At 36.3% G+C, this 18,694-nt stretch overlaps 1 protein-coding gene across 5 annotated transcripts in view; it reads right to left on the reverse strand.

Moving 5' to 3' along the window:
• Positions 1-5,188: 5,188 nt before the first annotated feature.
• Positions 5,189-18,694, reverse strand: part of LOC149532175 (protein MOS2-like) — a 49,708-nt gene continuing 36,202 nt past the window's right edge. For 3 of the 5 annotated variants that reach the window (XM_089808578.1, XM_089808579.1, XM_089808581.1), the window contains one exon: positions 5,189-6,490. The gene's annotated coding sequence lies outside the window, so the exon portion shown is untranslated. Of the gene's footprint in view, positions 6,491-12,249; positions 12,609-18,694 lie in introns of those variants that run through there. The other 2 variants (XM_089808580.1, XM_089808582.1) reach the window with 2 other exon arrangements.

Here is an 18,694-nt window from a genome sequence, read left to right on the forward strand (position 1 = left end):
TACCACTCCAAAGGAATTGCCGAGAAAGATCATCAAACTCCTTGAGAAAGTAAACAAGAGCAGCCTAAACCATGCTTCTATAAGTAGGAAGAGCTTGGATAACATATTGAAGAAGAGTAACCTGAGCAACAGTACAAAGCCATCTATAAGTCCAATGATTTACCTTATCCTGAAGCTTGGTATTCAAATTTTGCCAGAAGAGACGTAGCTGCCTAGAAACAACAATAGGGATGCCAAGATAAGTCAAAGGAAGCGACCCAATCTAAAACCACAGGGTACCAGCAATCCTGTGCTGAATAGAATCAGGAGTGTTAAAAAAGTAAATGGAAGATTTGTGCTCATTAACTTTTTGGCCTGAACCTGCCAAATAAATATCTAGAGCATGTCAAAAGGCTTCAGCTTCCTTGATCCTAACAAGACCCGCAAGAGCAGAATCATCAACAAATTGAAGGTGGGAAAGAGTAGGTAAGCTATTACCCCACCACCACCCCTGAATAGAATTATGGGACACCTGATACTTAATGAATCTGCCCGAGCCCTCAGCCATGATGATGAATATATATGGGGAGAGAGGGTCACCCTAGCGGAGGCCTCTAGAGGCATCAAATAGTTAAGAAGGTTGACCATTAAGAAGAACAAAAAAAAAGGCAAAAGTAACACAACTCATAGTCCAACTTACCCAATCAAAGCTAAAGTCAAAAGTAAGAAGAATACTCCTTAGGAAACTCCATTTAACTCTATCATAGGCCTTAGCCATATCCAACTTAACAAACATTGCTCTCTCCCTTGAAGTAGCCATAGAGTGAATAGCCTCAGTAGCAATAACCACCCCATCCAAAATTTGTCTTCCAGCAACAAAATCACCTTGTTCTTCTGAGATAATAATGGCGAGCCACATTTTAATTCTCTCAGCAATCAACTTAATAATAACTTTGTAAACCACATTACATAAGGCAATTCGTCTTAAAAACTCCAATTAATTAGCACCCTCTCTCTTTCGAATAAGAGTCAAAAAAGTAGACTTCAATGCCCGAAGCATTTGCTTGCTAGAATAGGATTCCTTAACCACCTCCAACAAATCATGATTAATGATGTCCCAAATTTCCTGAAAGAACTCAAACGGAAAGCCATCAGGACCGGAAGCCTTCCCCTTAGGCACCCCAAAGACCACCTCCTCCAGCTCTTCCAAAGATATTGGTCGCATGAGATAATCATTCATTTCCTAAGTGATAAGGGAAGGAATACAAGACAAAATAATATTTTCTTCATTATCAACAGTAGGAGAGTCCTCAGAGAAGAGGGTAGAAAAGTACCGAGTAGCCTCCTAGAACAAAGCTAGCAAGGAAGTCAATTGGATACCTTAAGAATTAACCAAAAAAAAGATATTGCTCTGATTCCGATGAGATTGCACCATTTTATGGAAAAAGGCAGTGTTTCGATCACCTTCCTGGAGCCAATCAGCTCTAGCCTTTTGCTTCCAAAAAAATTCATCTTGGCATTCCCATTCTTCTAGAGCTCTAGAAGCAAGGGATTCAGCCCTTCCAAGATCCTCCGAGAAACCTCGATCTCTAATCTACCTTGTGATGACATCAAGATCCTCCTGAGTAAGCCTCTTCATAGAGTGAAGGTTCCCAAAACATTGTTTATTCCATTACTTGAGGAACCTTTTAACATATTGAAGCATTTTAGAAAATGAGAACATAGCAGTACCATATGCAAGAGCGCCATCTTTCCACCAACATAAAACAAAATCATGAAGAGAGGAGTCACGAAGCCACATCAACTGGAACTTAAAAGGAGGATGCTTTGGAATACAAGCCCCAATAGCAAAAAAATTGATTGGCCAATGATCAGAACCCCTCCAATCTATGATTTCTGAAGAGAGAGTAAGGATGCCACTAACCCAGAAACAAGAAACAAAAAATTTGTCTAGATGTTCTAAGATAGCATCAACCCTAGTCCTTCGATTATTCCAAGTATAGAGACCATTAGAAGGCTTAACATCAAAGAGATGCAAAAGTAATATGTGTTGTCAAAGAAGAGCAGAAGAAGGCCCCAATCTAGCCAAACCACCTTGCTTCTCGAGACTAAAAACTGAATTGAAGTCCCCTGCTAACACCCAAGGATGAAAAGGGTGACAATTTCTAACATATTGAATATGCCTCCAAAGTTCATCCTTCCCCACAAGATTAACAAGTGCATACACATTAGTAACCATGATTACCTCTCCTGAGTCTAAAGCAAAAGCCACCATAGAGAGAGTTGAGCAAGAAGACACCCAGCCAAGGGGAGAAATTTTTTGCGGATCCCAAAACATAGCTAAATCACCAGCACAGTCCATAGCCCCAACACATTGGCATTGCCCATGAGTCCAAATACTAGAGGCATGTTAGACCATAGACTCGACAAAGAGCTTAGTCTCTTGAATACAAAAAACATCAGGAGAATGATCAAACACCAGATTCTGAATAGCCTTTTGTCTAGGGATTCTATTCAACCCCCTAACATTCCATGAGAGAATAATCATCATTGAGTAGAATGGGAAAAATGAGCATCCAATGGTTTCACTGACCTAGACTCTATGAATATATCTCCTATGAGTTTAATCTTCTCTTGGTCTGTTTTGCACCCACTCCTTAGAGGAGTAAAGGAAACCCCACTTAAAGGGTCTATGAATCAACCCCAAGGGGAGAGGAGACCACTTACCCTTACTTGATGCTAACACATCCTTAACCAAGTCGACTAGAACAATGCCATTATCCTCTAACACCGTAGGTGTTACCACAGCATATGACACAAGAGCTACAGGGACCTCACAGTTCTAACATACCACAACTTGGGATGCCCCACAAGCGTTGTTAGGTACAAGTCCCTCATCTGGGAAAACTAGGTCAAAAGAGACAGTAAGAGGAATACCCTCCTCTAGAACCATACTATCTAGCACCTCAAAGCGATTAAAACTCGTATTAGATATTCTATCTTTCAAAGGCCTCTTCTAACTATGCCCCTTAGCTCGTGGGCGAGCAGAGGTAAATCCATCCTTATCCTGCATTTGAGCCTTTCCCTTTCCTGTAGCATCTTGTTGATTCTTCCCTTTGGTTGTATTATCCATCTAAGGTTGTCCTTTCCCTATAGTATCTGCCAAACCACCAGCATTGCCAATCGTAGAACCATCCACTCCTTTGGAAGTCAAGTTACGAGGACACTAATACTATAAATGACCATACTCCTGACAAATCCGACATCGGAAAGGGAGGGATTCATTATCTAACTGCTGCACCCAAGAAGAAGCCCCAAGACAAATTTCCAAAGAATTTGGTAATGGGTTATTCAAATTAATTTCAACACAAATTCTAGCATAAAATAACTTTTTTATCGAAGGATTGATGTGCAATCGCAGTTGGCTTTCCTAACAAAGCAGAAATTTGTCGAAGGATGTATTCTCGCTAGAATTCCAGGGGAAGGTGAGGCAAGCGAACCCAAACAGGCACTATTGAAGGGAGATCCTCAACAAAATTAAATCCTGAATGCCATGGTTTGAAAAATAATCCCACATGGTTTTAAAAATAAGGGTCTCCTTCAAAAACACGATCATGATCAGACATGCAAGAGAATACCAAAAAAAACTAGCCATTCCCTGCCAGCATGATCTCCATATCGCCTTTCACCTGCCATGAGCGACGAATTCATGCCTCAAGAGTAGATAGGGAAATCCAGATTCCAAGAAATTTGCATATCAAAGCATGTTTGGTCCAATATTCAATGTCCTCCATCACAGCCACTACGAGAATAACCAGAACAAGGCGATCATGGCTACGCGGAAAACAATCATTAACTTTTTCATCTTGGAGCTCTCCCTTGAATAAAACGATTTAGATCTCATTGCATGCACAGTTGGAGAAGAACCATCTGTCCTCCCCAATGCAGGAGAAATCCCAAGCCCTGCCAAGCAAACAATAAAAAATCCCAATCCAAAATTATCTGCAAAAGATTTCCAAAAACCAAACCCCACACAAACTTTGTCCAGCAACCGGCAATCCAAAAAGAACAAGGAAGAATATTAGTAAAGGGCAGACAACAACCACGGGCTAGGGATTGTTCCCTAGCCCAGCCGGCAACCACCGCTTCTCATCGCCTTATTTAAATTAATTTCATTGAGATTTAAATAGTAAACTTCTAAATAGTGACAAAAACTAAAGGATTCCACTCCTGAATCTATATATACAAACTCTCAAAACATTGTTTCCCACTTCAATCACAGAAAAAACAGTAATATATGGTCAAGAACACAAACGTTATGTACAACTGAGCACATCAGAGAGCATGTGAACACTATGTAGAGCCAGAGAAAACATTTAAATCAATGAGAAACTCCAATAAGAGCCTGCATCCAAGGTATCCAACGGAATGTCCTCAAATTTCTATTAAGTGACTTCATTTAAATAAATTGTTAAAGTTGTCCAAAATTTAATATTATTTCAATAGGGATGACTTTAATTGATTAATTTAATTATAATTTTTTAAGTAGATAAAATAATAATAAAATAGTCACCTTAATAAAATCTCCAGCTGTGACAAATATCTAATGAGACCTTGCAATAATTAAATGTGGGTCTAATCTTCTAACTAGAAAGTGAAGTTCTTTATAAGGAGGCTTGCTGACTCTAGTAAGCATACTTGAGAGATCTGATGTGAATTTATGAGAAGCAAAGGGCTGGAACATAGAGTGGATCAACAAGGGTTGGATGAAAACCTATCTCGTTCTGAAGGGTAAATTTGCTGTAAGTTCACAATTGGGCCAAATTTGTTAAGCCTCTATTGCAGACGAATCTTTACAGATTTAGGGTTTGATTCAGATATAAAGGAGTAAATATTTCACTAGGACGTAATATTTGTATTTGAACGGCTTATATTTCCAAAGTCTAATATTATTTATCCAGTGATTTCCACGTTTATAATGATATTTTGTCTGGGATGGGTCAATTCATGAGTAAAACATTAGTGATGTGTTTAATATAGTCAATTGGTATCATTAAAATATAGTTTGACTAAAAAGATAAATTAAGATCGAAGAGACCTAAGGTTTATTTTAATGTTTGTGTAGAATATTAATGATTGACTACGAATCTTTGTAGAAGGCATTTAATATTGATCTTAAGAAGATTATTAAAGATATTGAAATAGAGACTTTGGGTGACAATCATCCACTCCACTACCAGAGAGGAGTAGACTTCTTTGATTAAAGATATTGAAATAGAGACTTCAAGTGACAATCATACACTCCACTACCAGAGAGGAGAATTAGTGCAGAGAATAAAATTAGTACGGCACAATCTCATCTCAAGGGATATCTAAGCTTCAATGGAACATATTTGGCTATCAGGTTCCTCAAGCCTTAGACAGCTAGTGGTACAATCAAGCTGAAGACTTTGACATAACAGGAGCTTCCAGTGCTGGCTCGAGATCTTTCAACATCAGTTTGTGCAAGAAGCAGTTGTTGGGGTGTAAATATTTTACAGACTCATCCTGAATCTATCAGTATATCGCACATCTGTCATTCTTTCTATAAAATATCTGCTGTTGTTTCAGTGCAAGACATTCATTATCAGTGAATATTAAATCTTTAATCAAAATTTCGGAAATTTCAATACAAAACTGGTGCCAAATCATTTCTGCTATATGAAGTTGCTATATCCATTAGTCTATGTTTAAGCATTCTCCTCCTGGTATTTGCCGCAAGTAAAATTCAGAATCTATTTCTTTATAATCTGCTCTCTTCTGGAAATCAAAGCAAATCTTCTGTTTGGTCAAATATGCCACCTCTGTTATGTTTTGTACACAAATTCTGTATGGCATATATGAAAATCTGAAGCAAGCATAAACAGAAAACCTGAGTTTGTCAAAGAAACTCAAAAGTGAATACATTGACCTGTTAAACTAGAGAGCGATTTGTTATTTTTCTATTATCCATATTAGGAGATATCATAGTAGTACCAGAGCTGCAATTCTTGGCGACCCTTTTGAATTGATTGCGTGCTTGGAAAAGGTGGTCACAACCAGGAAAGTAATTTGATATTTCCCATTATGTCAAATATCTTTTGGCCTCACTCTATCAGAGCTGTATCCAAGGTGCAAGGATTTTAATATTCTTTTTCAAAAATTGATAAATATTTATTTTTCCAAAAATGATTTTAATATTCTTAAATTAATTTTATTTCCTCCCATTCATATGATTCTGGAGAGAGATGATTAAAATGCCTTTAATGGCACTCTTGCCATCCCCTATTGTGGCCGGTTCTCAAAAATGTTAGCTTTCTAACCTCCAGAAGTTCAAATTGCTCAAATATTGAGAAATTCTAACCTTTCAAGACCTTTTTGATCCAAAAAGTCAAAATCTTAAATTCACAAAAGCTTAGGATTGCTCAAATGCTGAGCAATTCTAACTTTTGAAACTCAACTGCTCTATGCTGTGACATGCGAACTCACCTACCTGAAAGAGAGAAAACATTGATCAAATCAGTAACAAAGTATAATCTTTTCTAACATCCTCCTAATGGATGCCAAACAGGAGAATATGTAACAGAGTATAAAAATTCATCAAATCATAATGAAAGAGGCTTTTTGTGAAATATTATAGTTGAAAATTGCTCCTGTATAAAGGTATGCCACATATGGAACTGTGAACAAAGGGCAGTGAATTGTTTACAAAATGACTTGAAGAGGATACCATTTCATGGAGATCAATGATTACAAAGTTTGCAGAAAATGGATTTGGCGAATGGACTATACAAGGTTGAAGCAGAACTTTGCAACAGGAAATATTTTTGGATGATACGGTTAGATTTTTTGGTTGACACTTGACGCATATATAACTGTGATAGCATAGACAAGGCCCACAGCCTATCTTATCATAATGACAGTGGCTCAAATGGATGTCATCTCATGGACTTAAAAGATTGCAGGTTGTGAAAATAAATTTTAAAAAAATGTTGATAAGGCTTTGGAAAATTTTCAATCAAATTCAATTAGCAGACTTGAAGCCATGTTTCACAGTCACCCCCATCTTCTGTGCCAAACTGAAAGCTTTGAAACAGAGTATGAATATCCATCTAAGCATAATGGATGCCTAAGCTTCTTAGATTGACTTAAGCGTGTATAATTCTGTGAGCTTATATATCTTTTGCGGAGCTGTTATTACTATTTGCCTTAGTCACAACTACAAGGTTCAAATTTGAGTTTGGGTTCCGCAACAATAAAATTCAGATGAGGTTCGACAAGGAGAGAAAAATCAAAAAAGAAATCAACATTAATTTGCCATGTAGATTTAATTTTAAAAATAATATAAGTCTATAGAAGTTAAAATATATTGTATATTAAATTTTAATTATTAAAGATTAATACTTCAAAATAAGATTAAATATGAATCTATTAAATGATAATTAAATAATTAAAAAATGCCTGACATTATATTTTAATCTACTAATGTTATTTTTCAATAAAAATTTAATAAAAATAAAGGAATATTAAATTTGTTTATAAAGTCAATCATACATAATTAAAATGTTATTCAACACTGCAAGAGATAAAGAAAAATAGATAAATAAATAGAAAATAGTCAACCCCTAATCCAAAGTAACTTCACTGAACAAATTCATGCGAAAGTATGTGTTGCTTGTGGCTCATCCCTCTTCCCTTGACATTCATCACACACCACAAATGAAATGATTGGCTAAGCTCTTTAGCTTTAAAAACCTATAAGAAACTCCTTACTGAAAACATCTTGCACAAATATAGTCTAATTAAAAATCTGGTATTTTCTCCATACAAACTTTGACACAAATCTTGTGAATTTCATACTCATTTTACATGTTTGCCGAATTTCAAACTTCAAGAATGAAATTTGACTAACCCTGTGACTCAACTACTTGCCAATGACTATTGTTGCATAAATTAATGATATTGACCAGTGAGAATTACTTATTAAACATAAAGATAATAACTGACACCAGAATCATATGAAATTGCTCAAAATGATGAAACAAGTCATCCACAGCTCAAGACAACAATGGGATAATATTTTATTATTATTTTTAAATGGAAACAATTTGCTTCAGATCCCAATCACTATAAATTTGTCTCTAAGGGTGACTTCACAAATTTGCAAGTAGGCACAATGTGATATATGAGGATGATATTCTTGATGGCAGACTAAGGTGGGATTGAATCACTACTGAAACTGAAAACCACCTTCAGCCTCCAGCTTCTGGCAATACAAGAAGAAATCAAATAAATTCCGTGATGATTTACAATGCCCAGTGAATCTCCTTGAAAAAGGCTCCAAGAGAAACATCTGGAAGATTATTATAGGCCATATATGATTTTGATTGATAAAGTGACTTAAGACTTTATTTTATTATTTTATCTCACATCATTTATAATCAAGGCATCTTTATGACTGTGATATTGCTATCAGGATTCAACTATGTAGTTTTTGAGTCAAACGCATTGACCCATGTTTCATGAGTAGTGGCTCACAAGAACCATCTCTCATGAGAATGAATGGAAAACTCGGCACTCATTGCATCTAGGTGATGCTCCTAGAGGCGAAGCACCCAGACTTCTCGGGAGGTCACACATCCCTATACCATTCTAGCTTCATGATTAAGAGTGCTTAAGTTGGAGTAGTGTTGGGGCAAGTGACCTCCCGGGAAGTCTCAATGCCTCGCCTCTATGAACATCACCTAGATGTATGCTGAGTGTTCCATTCATTCTCATGAGAGATGGGTTCTTGCGAGCCACTTCTCATGAAACATGGGTCAATGAGTTTGACTGAAAAACTACACATTTGAATCGTGATAACAATATCAGAATTTGGCTTGTTGTGGACAATATCTCCTACTTATCATCCTTATTAATTTAATTTAATTTTAGGACAACTTAATATATTGAGGTCATCACATAGAAATAGCTAACATTTTGCTTCCTAGATATGGTGTCTGGCAATTGTGGGGTGTTGTTCTCTGGTGTTACCTTTTGCTTGTGGTGTGATTTGGTCTCAAGCTAATGCCTTAAATGCATATTGGTCAATGAGCTGCATAGTGACAGTGTCACATTTTAGGTTCAAAAGGATGTTTAACCGTCTCCAAGACCACACTTAGAGAGTGAACTTGTTCTAGTTTCTAGTGATCTTTATGACAATGGACTGTTCAGGTCTCAAGGGACAATTATGGACGATTTCTTGTAGAAATAACAAGGTCTGGTGGTGGATGTGGAGTTTCAGGCAAGTCTGGAAAATCTGCTTCTTCATTCAGTTCCTCAATTTGAAGAAGAAATGGAGAATAAACGAGCCAATACTTCTAAGGTGTGGTACAAGGAAGCATTTACTAGAGCAGAGGACATTGTTTCTGTTGAATACAAGAATTTTAGCACTGATCGAACACATTCATGCTCTTGATTTGTTCTGTAAGATACAATCTTGGTGATGATAAGCTTGGTGTTTTTCCACATAAAGTTGCCTTTGAACTTGGAAGTTATTAGTGAGTGTTCCGTTCCTATTTTGGAAGACAGGAATTTTGTACAGCTCTTGAGATTCGCCAAGGTCAGAAAAGGTTTAAATTTCACAAGCTAGGGCTTGTAGAAGCATCCAGGTCCACAAGCACTCTCCCATCGGCCAAGAACACATCAGATTTGCTTTCAATTAGGTTCAGTGTTGGGTTGTCTCTCTAAACAGTTATCTCCAAAATCAATTTGATGTAAAATAAAGCAAAGTTGGCAAATCTATGGCCAATTAGAGGTTTGGCCTGTATAAAAATAAAAGTTGGTTCCAGGAACCCCAAGGACTGCCACCACATTTCAATTCATACTAAAATCTCCAACAGGTTGTTTTGGTTGAATAGAGCATTACCAGCAGCTGTGGCTCCCCTCTTTGAGACAAAAGATGTGATCAGAGGCTTGAAATGAGTGAAGTTTGCTCCTATTAGAGTCGAGACCTAGAGTGAATTCGACAATGCCTTGCACTGGAAGAGCAAGAGATGAATACAAGCTGATAAAGACAGAAAGAATGTCACTAAATGAGGAGCATTTTGTGTTTTATTGCTTAGAATGAGCAGGAGGAGTGATTACAAATGTGGTTGCATACTAAGATGAGCATTGGGAATAATCTGTGTGGAATATGCTTGCTTAAATCTCGGAATCTTTCGAGACATTAACACACCGCAAATACCTGTGGTATGTTGTGATGGAGTTTTAGTTTTTGCAAAAATTTAGGACATCCATTTGAGAAATAATGTTAGAAATTTTTTGCTAAACACCAATGAGTTGATTGCATCCCAGTTAAACAATTTCCCCCCAAACTTTCTGGTCTTGTAGTAGTCAAGATTAGACAAAGCTTTATCGTCAACATCCAATACAAAAGCATCACTTTCATCATCCCCCCAATTCTCAATTTCCTTGCAGAACTTACAGTTTGCTCAATGACCGCTGCTAAGTCTCATTCATAATTTCCATTCAGCATAAATATTCCCCTACATATTCCACACATTCGTCTGGAACAACTTTCAATTCTGAAGATTATTTGCTTCTATTAATCTCCAGCTAAAGCAATGTAAAGTAACAATAGCCTGAGATGATTCAGCCATGATTGAACTACAGAAGAGCAGATTTTAAATGGAGACACCATACTAACATTGATGGCAACAAGAAATTGATTGAGAAGAGAAGTCATTGCACGGAAAAGAAATCAGTGGATTAATTAACTGCGACAATAATATTGAAAGAATGATAACAATATGTCGTTATATATAGGGATCGTGTCTGAAGGGGAGATTGTAACTTTTAGATATAACATGAAAGAAATATTACAGTATGAACAAATCAGAACATAAATGATTCATTAATGAAATATGTGGATAAGATGAATAGTTAAGATAGGCATGGACAGAGTATTTACTATGGTGAAAGCAGTAATCCCGTCATGAAGAAAATATACAGGAGTCAATATACAGGCACCACCAGTCATTGTGAGCATGACGATAATAGATGCCTGTGCATACCTTAATAAAGAGTAAATTTGATGCATCTATAAAAATAATGATCACTATACAAGGGTTGACATAATCCAGTGAAGAGTCAAGTTTATATATGAATCAAACAATATCAAATTGCAATTGGAATACCATCGTGAGTGTGGAGGAGAAAGAGACAGGGTTTTACAGCAGATGAAAATGCCAGCACATCAAAATATATCATTTGGAGTATCTGAAGTGAAATCTTCTGGTAATGTTAAGGGGATAAAGATGGGAGTGGCACAACAGAATGGATTTGACTTTGTTACATCACCAGTTAGTGGACAAAGACCCGATTCAGACTATGCATCTCCCATGGCCAAGTCTCATGCATGAATGATGGACTTATTACAGTTCGATATACCGTTTCAAAAGTCAGTGATATTGATTGCATTTACACACAAGAAGCGAATTATGTCGTCAATCATGTACATGCAAGGAGTAAGAATCACAAATATATTACTCAGTTGGAATATTGTTAAAATGAAACCAGCAGGGTCTGATGCCGGGAGATATAAATCAAGACAAAACTACAATCACTAAAAAATATTGAATTAGCAAGAATACAAAGGTTGCGATTATAAGAATCAAGGAAAATGACTTAAATTAAATAAGTGCAATTATAATTAATGAGAAGGTATTATTTATTTTAAAAAGAGATGACTTTTCGAAAGAAAAGTCATGACTTCCATTGGATAGAATATAAATATGAGATATTTGAAATGAAGAACAAGACATATTTGAAAATAAGCAATTAGAAGAACATTTGTATGGAGGGATAAGGAGCTCAAATATGACTTTTTATATATATAAATATTATATTTCAATGATTTATAAAAGCCTTTGCTTTTTTATTATTTAAATGGCATGGAGATTTAAACTGCAGTTGATTCGTCCTTTATAATCATTTTTTTAATTCTATAAACAATTTATGTCAAAGAAGTGGACAAGGTCATCTAATGGCATTTTAAACTCGATCATCACAAATATTGTGAAATATTTAATTGTTTCCGAATTTGTGTCTAGTCTGTCTCCCCGACCTTATGAGTTAAAGTGCAATCTAGACTAGTTTAGAATTGTGTATATATATTTGATCCGTCGCGTCTTGATTATTAAATTGCTTATAGTTTATGTGCATAGAACATTATAAAGTTGTACATTATAATCTTCATTGTAGCTGACTCTATTGCTCGAACTGGTCTTTTTATCATTTAAGTATTGGATTTATATTTGAAGTTAAAAAATCTATAACTTCCTTCTTACAAACCTCAAATCCATTGTTTAAAACCTTATACAATTCATTCAATTCAAACACACAGCATTTGGTTTCATTTTGATCGAGTTTGAGGACCTTGTCAGTCGGAGAACTCCAAAGCTTAAATTTGCTATAGAAAAGCCTTTAACCAAGCAGTCAGCATTTGAGGTGAAGGTCTAACCACCTGGGTGTAGCGGAGCCTTAAGTGCAGGGGGATCAAAAAGTATTCTCATTCATTGGCCAGAACTGATTTGAGTATCGGAGAAGTGGCAAGCTCTTCGATTTCCAATCTGCAATTTTGGGAACAAACATGTTGTAACCCAGCCAAATTCAAACCACAAGCTGCTAAAGTTGCATCTTTGCCAATTATGAGATTGGGATTGTGAAACACCAATCATGAACTTTGTCATAAGACCCAATCATGAAATCACCAAACAGAGCAATTTAAAACACTACATTTTGTCCCCGCTTAGTGACCAATTTAAAACACTACATTTTGCCACTTCTTTAGTGAGCTGATCACCTAAAGGATGAGGTACAACAATGTTGCTAAAAAAATGTAGAACATGAAATATGCAAAGTGCATCAGATATCTTGAAAGGGATACTACAAACGATGGAGAGGTCAACTAGGTTAATGTTGTTGAGGAAGTGGTGCAACAGTTTATCTGCCAAAGATATTATATGTTTGCAAAAAATATAAGTGTTAGACTATCATGCTTTCAACACTGAGAAATTTATATGGGATAAGGCAACATGTTTTTTTAATAATCATGATAAAGGAAAGGGGGGAATTGCCATTCTAGTGGATCCTAAATGGTCTGATAAAACTGATGTAGAAGGCTCCTCTCCTTGTCAAAGGGCCCAGTGGATTACCTTTACTATAAAGGACAAAATTATTTGAATTTGTAATGTTTATGCTGCTAATGATTACAGAGAGAGAGCCACCTATTGGGATAGGTTAGTCAATAATCTTCCAGAAGCTCATTTGGTGATTAGGGGTGATTTTAACATGATTGAACATAGAGAGGATAAATGTGTTGGGTCTATTCTTCTATGGAAAGGCAATGAACAATATTTCTGAACCAAACTTACAAGGAAATTGAAAGCGGTTGAACCTGTGGCAGGAAATGGGGGGGGGGATACCAAGATATATGGTATACCTGGTGCAATAATCAAACAGACAAGGAGAGAGTTTACTACAGATTAGACAAAATTTATACAGAAACTTCACATTTGTCTTTTATTCATGAAGCAAGGCACTCACCAGTTTGAATATATCCAGCTCGTATTTCTGAGCACTCTCCTATCACAGTAGTATCAATCTTGGAGAGCATCCCATCCACACAAATGAGTAGGAAACACAATTTGTTTGAACTCAAATGTGTCTCTGCTTCAGGACCAAGACTCACTTAATGCCATCAAGATGACTACTAGCCTTTTCAAACTCTGTAATAACAATAAATCACCTCGAGATATGTAGAGTAATTTCGTGGATGCATGGAGGAGTTATTCTAGATTATTGATTAAAAGAATGCTATTGATAAACATTGTGAAGAAAATCAGTTGCAAGGGAAGCTAAATGATACTGACAAACAGTTACAGAGTCTAGGTAATGATGGGAAGGTAGAAAAAGATCTCATGCAAATAAAGGGAGAACTTAGGAAATTGCAGAATTATGAAATACAAGGGCAAAATATCAAAGCTAGAATGAATTTGTTTCACAAAGGTGACAGAGGTACTAAAACTTTCTTCAATCTTATCAGAGCCAAACGAAAAAGAGAATTGATACAAGGAATTCAAGTCAACAGCTATGTTAGCAGAGATGATAATGAAATTAGAAATGCCTTCTATGAGTTTTACAAAATCTTAATCTCATCAAAAAATGATACCAATAATCATGCAGCACTAGACAAGTGGCTAAGTTGATCCCCAAGAAAGTCTCAAAGGAAGATTGCAAAGCTTTAAATTGTTGTATTGAACTAAAGGAGATAGAGGATGCTATCAGATCAATGGCTAATTGTAAATCCCTAGGATTGGATGGTCTTCCAGTCGAATTTTACAAAGAAAACTAAGAGTGGATAAGCAGTGAACTTCTAGCTTTTTATGGGGATGCCTATCAAAAAGATCTCTAGGAAATGACATAAATAAAGGGGTAATCAAGTTGCTTCCTTAAGGTGCTGACAAGACTCAAGTAAAGAATTGGAGACAAATAACTTTGTCGAATCTCTCCTACAAGATTATTGTATAAGTCTTAGCAAGAAAGATTATAAACATTTTAAGTAAGATTATATCTATTGCTAAACTAGTTTTATCAGGGAAAGATACATTTTTTAAAAACCTGATTACTAGCTGAGAAGCTATGCATTGGGCCAAAGTTGATTGTCAAAATGTTGCTATGATTCTCCTAGTTTTTGAAAAAGCCTATGATAGAATTGAATAGCCATTTGTGGTTGGTATGTTACAGGTGTATGGTCTTCCCCCTCGTGCAACTGGATCTCCGCTCTTTTTAAAGACTCATCCACTATTGTAGAGGTTAATGTGATGTTATCAAAGTCTATTCTTCTCAGAAGATCTATAAGATAGGGCTGCCCCACTGCATCTGCCTTATAGCTGCAGATGCTTTATCTTACATACTCAAGAGCAAATGACTTTGGACCCCCAGTGAAAGGTATCACTCTTCCTAACAATGAAGAGCTTCTGAATGCTCAGTTTGCTGATGATACTGATTTGTTCCTTGAGCTATCTGATGCCAATTTTGATAATGTGATGGCAAGACTTCAGTTCTTGTGTGTGGCATCTGGTGCTAAAGTAGCACCTCATAAATCCACAGTGATTGGGTGGACCCAAGTAGCCCCTTCATGGGTTATTGGCAGAGGATGGCAATATGTTGGAACTAATTCTATTACCAGAAACCTAGGGATGCCATTTTCCATTGATCCCTCTACTAAAGATATGTGGGCATAGATTTATTCAAAGATTAAGCACGTCTTCCCATGTCATTTACTATTCTTCTTCCTAGTTGTTTGCTAAGTACCAGTCCAATAAGTCAAGAAAGATTTTGAGAGACTTCTTATGGGCCGATGGGATGGGTGGCAAAAAAAACATTGCGTCAAGTGGGATTGGTGTTGTAGACCTAAAATCATGAGAGGCCCGGGTCTTGAGGACCTAAGAGCTCATGGTTTTGCTCTTGCCTCCAAATGGATTTTTAATGCCACTCATGGGGATGAACCATGGAAAGTTTTGGTAAGAAATAATATTTGCAGATTTGTTATAAAAGGCTAAATATTGGAAAATATTTCGTTATGTGACATCATGTTTGAAGATTTTGAGTTGAAAATTTTTGGTTCTAAGGCGTTCATGTCTCTCTGGTAAGCATGGTCTCAGGTGAGGGGATTTTTATGTTCCAAAAATGTTGTTGATGGCCCTCCTATTTTCACAATATCTGATAAATTTATTTGGTGGAGGATTTATCTTCACGATAAACCACTAGCTCTCACACAAAGTTGATCTGCAAAAACCTGGAATAAAAAAGGTACTTCATACATCAATGACATTCTGGTTGACAATCATTCAAGATATTGAGAGGAGCTTGGGGATAAATATGATATTCCATCTTCTCAAAGAAAAAACTTATATTCTTATTTCTAAAGCTATTAAGTTTTCTTTTTCCTGGCAAAGTTATGGATAGCAAGCAATTCTTGATGCAATTAAAATGGTCTGATGGGACTGTATTAATGGATATCTCGACTAAGCAGATTTATAACATTCTTAACAATGACACTGCTATATTCAATTGGATCAATAGCAGCTGGGGTCTTAACTGGGCAAATCTTAAATGGCACTTTATTTTTTATTTGTTATGGCACTCACATCTTGAACCAAAAAAATCCTGCTTTTGTTGACTCTTGTTGTTAAAGAAATTGGCTATTGGGAATGTGCTTTCATATTGTTAATGTTTTGCCCAGAAATAAATGATAAAAAGCAATAAAGAAGAACAAAAGATGCAAGAAATTTATCCTAGGAAAGCCCTTCCACTTGAAGGGGAAAACCCAGTCACACCAAAAAAAAAAAAAAAGAAATCTTTTATTGATTATAAATGTTCAAGGACAATGCTTTCCACTCAATGTAGTATATCATTTTACCAAACAATCACATATATAAATTGAAATGAGAGACTCTTCATATTACACTTGAAGATCTCTTCAATTTCCATATACAAGACTTCATGTTTCCAAATGTATGACTCTTTGCATGACACGTCTCTCCAAATAATATTATCATAAATATATTTTCCAGCTATTGACACAATATTATCTCTATTTCAACATATGACAAAATCAGAGATAAAGATCTCTAGAGCAGCTACAATTTTCAACACTCCCTCTTAGCAAGAGAGATATTTTAATACAGCAAGCACACATAGCTGGAATCAATGATAAAGTTCTCATCACGTAGTTTCTCATAAAAAACATGTTATCTCAGCATAGCATAATTCACCATAGTTACTTCATAAAATTAAAGTCATGGAGTCAGGCGGATGACTTCCACCAAGCCTATTCACAAAGGGTGGTCCACCATACCTTCTCGCTAAGGGTGGAACGAGGGATTTCACCTTAGACCTCTCCCACAGAAGAATGCATTTCCATCATGCCTATTCGCAAAGGACGGATCCTCCATACCTACACACAAAGGGTGGAACAAGGGCTTTCACCTCAGACTTCTCCTTCATCACGGAGGGTGGATCCACCATACCTACTCACAAAGGGTGGAACAGGGGATTTCACCTTGAACTTCTCTCACAGAGAAGAACTCGTTTACAAGGGATTTCACCTTGAATTCTCTCATAGAGAAGAACTCATTAACAAGGGATTTCACCTCGAGCTCCTCCCTCTCAGAGAAGAACTCATTAACAGCATGTATAAAAATGATTGAGATTTCATAAACACTCCCTCTCAGCAGGGACAGCTTTGATCACCTCAATAGGATAGTTGATGTAATGTCCCTCTGAAGCTGATACATCTACCTCTAAATATCATTTCTAGTATACGATGTCATTAAAGCAACATCCTCATATTCATAATCTCACCTCATCTCATTGCTTCTTGTTGCATCCTACAACCTAGAGAGATTAATAAAATCAACCTATCACAAAGAGAGATTAATGTTAAAATCATACGCTAATCAATTTTCAAGATATAATCACACAATACTTATCTCTAATCACACACAAATATGAATTAATACACAAAGATGATTCATATCAACCAAATCTCCAAGTTCTATCTTTGACATAGTCATGAAACCATCTAGGATAACCTGGTTAATAATCATAGCATCTATCATAATATCAAGTCATAATACATATGAAACATATATATATAAATAAGGACATTAATAAAGCTCTCTAATGAATAAAAGACACCAAATACATAACCTACATGTACGATCAATACCAAGTTAAATAACTTTTGCCCTTACATAACATAGATATTACCAATCAGCAATTCTGGGAACCTCTTCTTTGCTCGATGGTAACACCCACCCATTCAAAAACTCAATCTTATAGAAAACAAAAGCCATAGGAGTCATTGAGGGAAGGCTAGAATGGTGTAGGACCCATCAAATAGGTCTAACAAAGTCTACAACCTTCACAAATAAAATCATCGTCATCCCAATTCAAAGCATCCAAATAATATACAACAACGCAACTAGTCAGAATCCCCTACATTCAAATTTGAAGGACCCCCTCCCTCTATTGGCCAATAAAATGTTTGGTTCTAATTAAGCTTGTATGAATCAAATGGCAGTCATATTTCCCACAAAGCTTCTTGTGCTCTTTAGAATCAAATCCAGTATGAATTTCGACGACGTCCAAAACCTTGTGTTTTATCTCTTCCTCTAATTGACTAAAACCCCCAAGCCACCTCGAATATCTGGCATTAGCCCCTTCTAGATGAAGGCTTCTCAATGTGTCCTCCGTATTGCCGCATCTAAATTTATATAAATGCCTCCTCTTATTAGTGCAAATAGGCCAAATGAAACGCGTATAATGCCCACCCATAGGCAAAAGATTGAAAAGCGAGGATTGAATAATTTCTGCTGCGATGCAAGAACAAGACTAAACATGAAGGCCAACCAATATCAATTACAAAGAAAAGGAAGAGAGAGAAAATGAAGAGCCCAATGATGAAATCCAACGCTGATTCACCGAGTAATAACTAATGACTCTGATAAATACACGAGCAAGAGTAAAAAGGGAAGCTTGAAAACAATGCAAGATGCAAAATCATATCATCAGGCAGTGAATGTTGGATGTTAAGTCATCACAATAAATGATAAACACTGAAAGCCAAGTCATCATAATGAACGGTGAA

The sequence above is a fragment of the Cupressus sempervirens genome, chromosome 11 (genome assembly GCF_028749045.1).
Source record: "Cupressus sempervirens isolate cs-2001-9-10 chromosome 11, ASM2874904v1, whole genome shotgun sequence".
Classification (NCBI taxonomy): domain Eukaryota; kingdom Viridiplantae; phylum Streptophyta; class Pinopsida; order Cupressales; family Cupressaceae; genus Cupressus; species Cupressus sempervirens.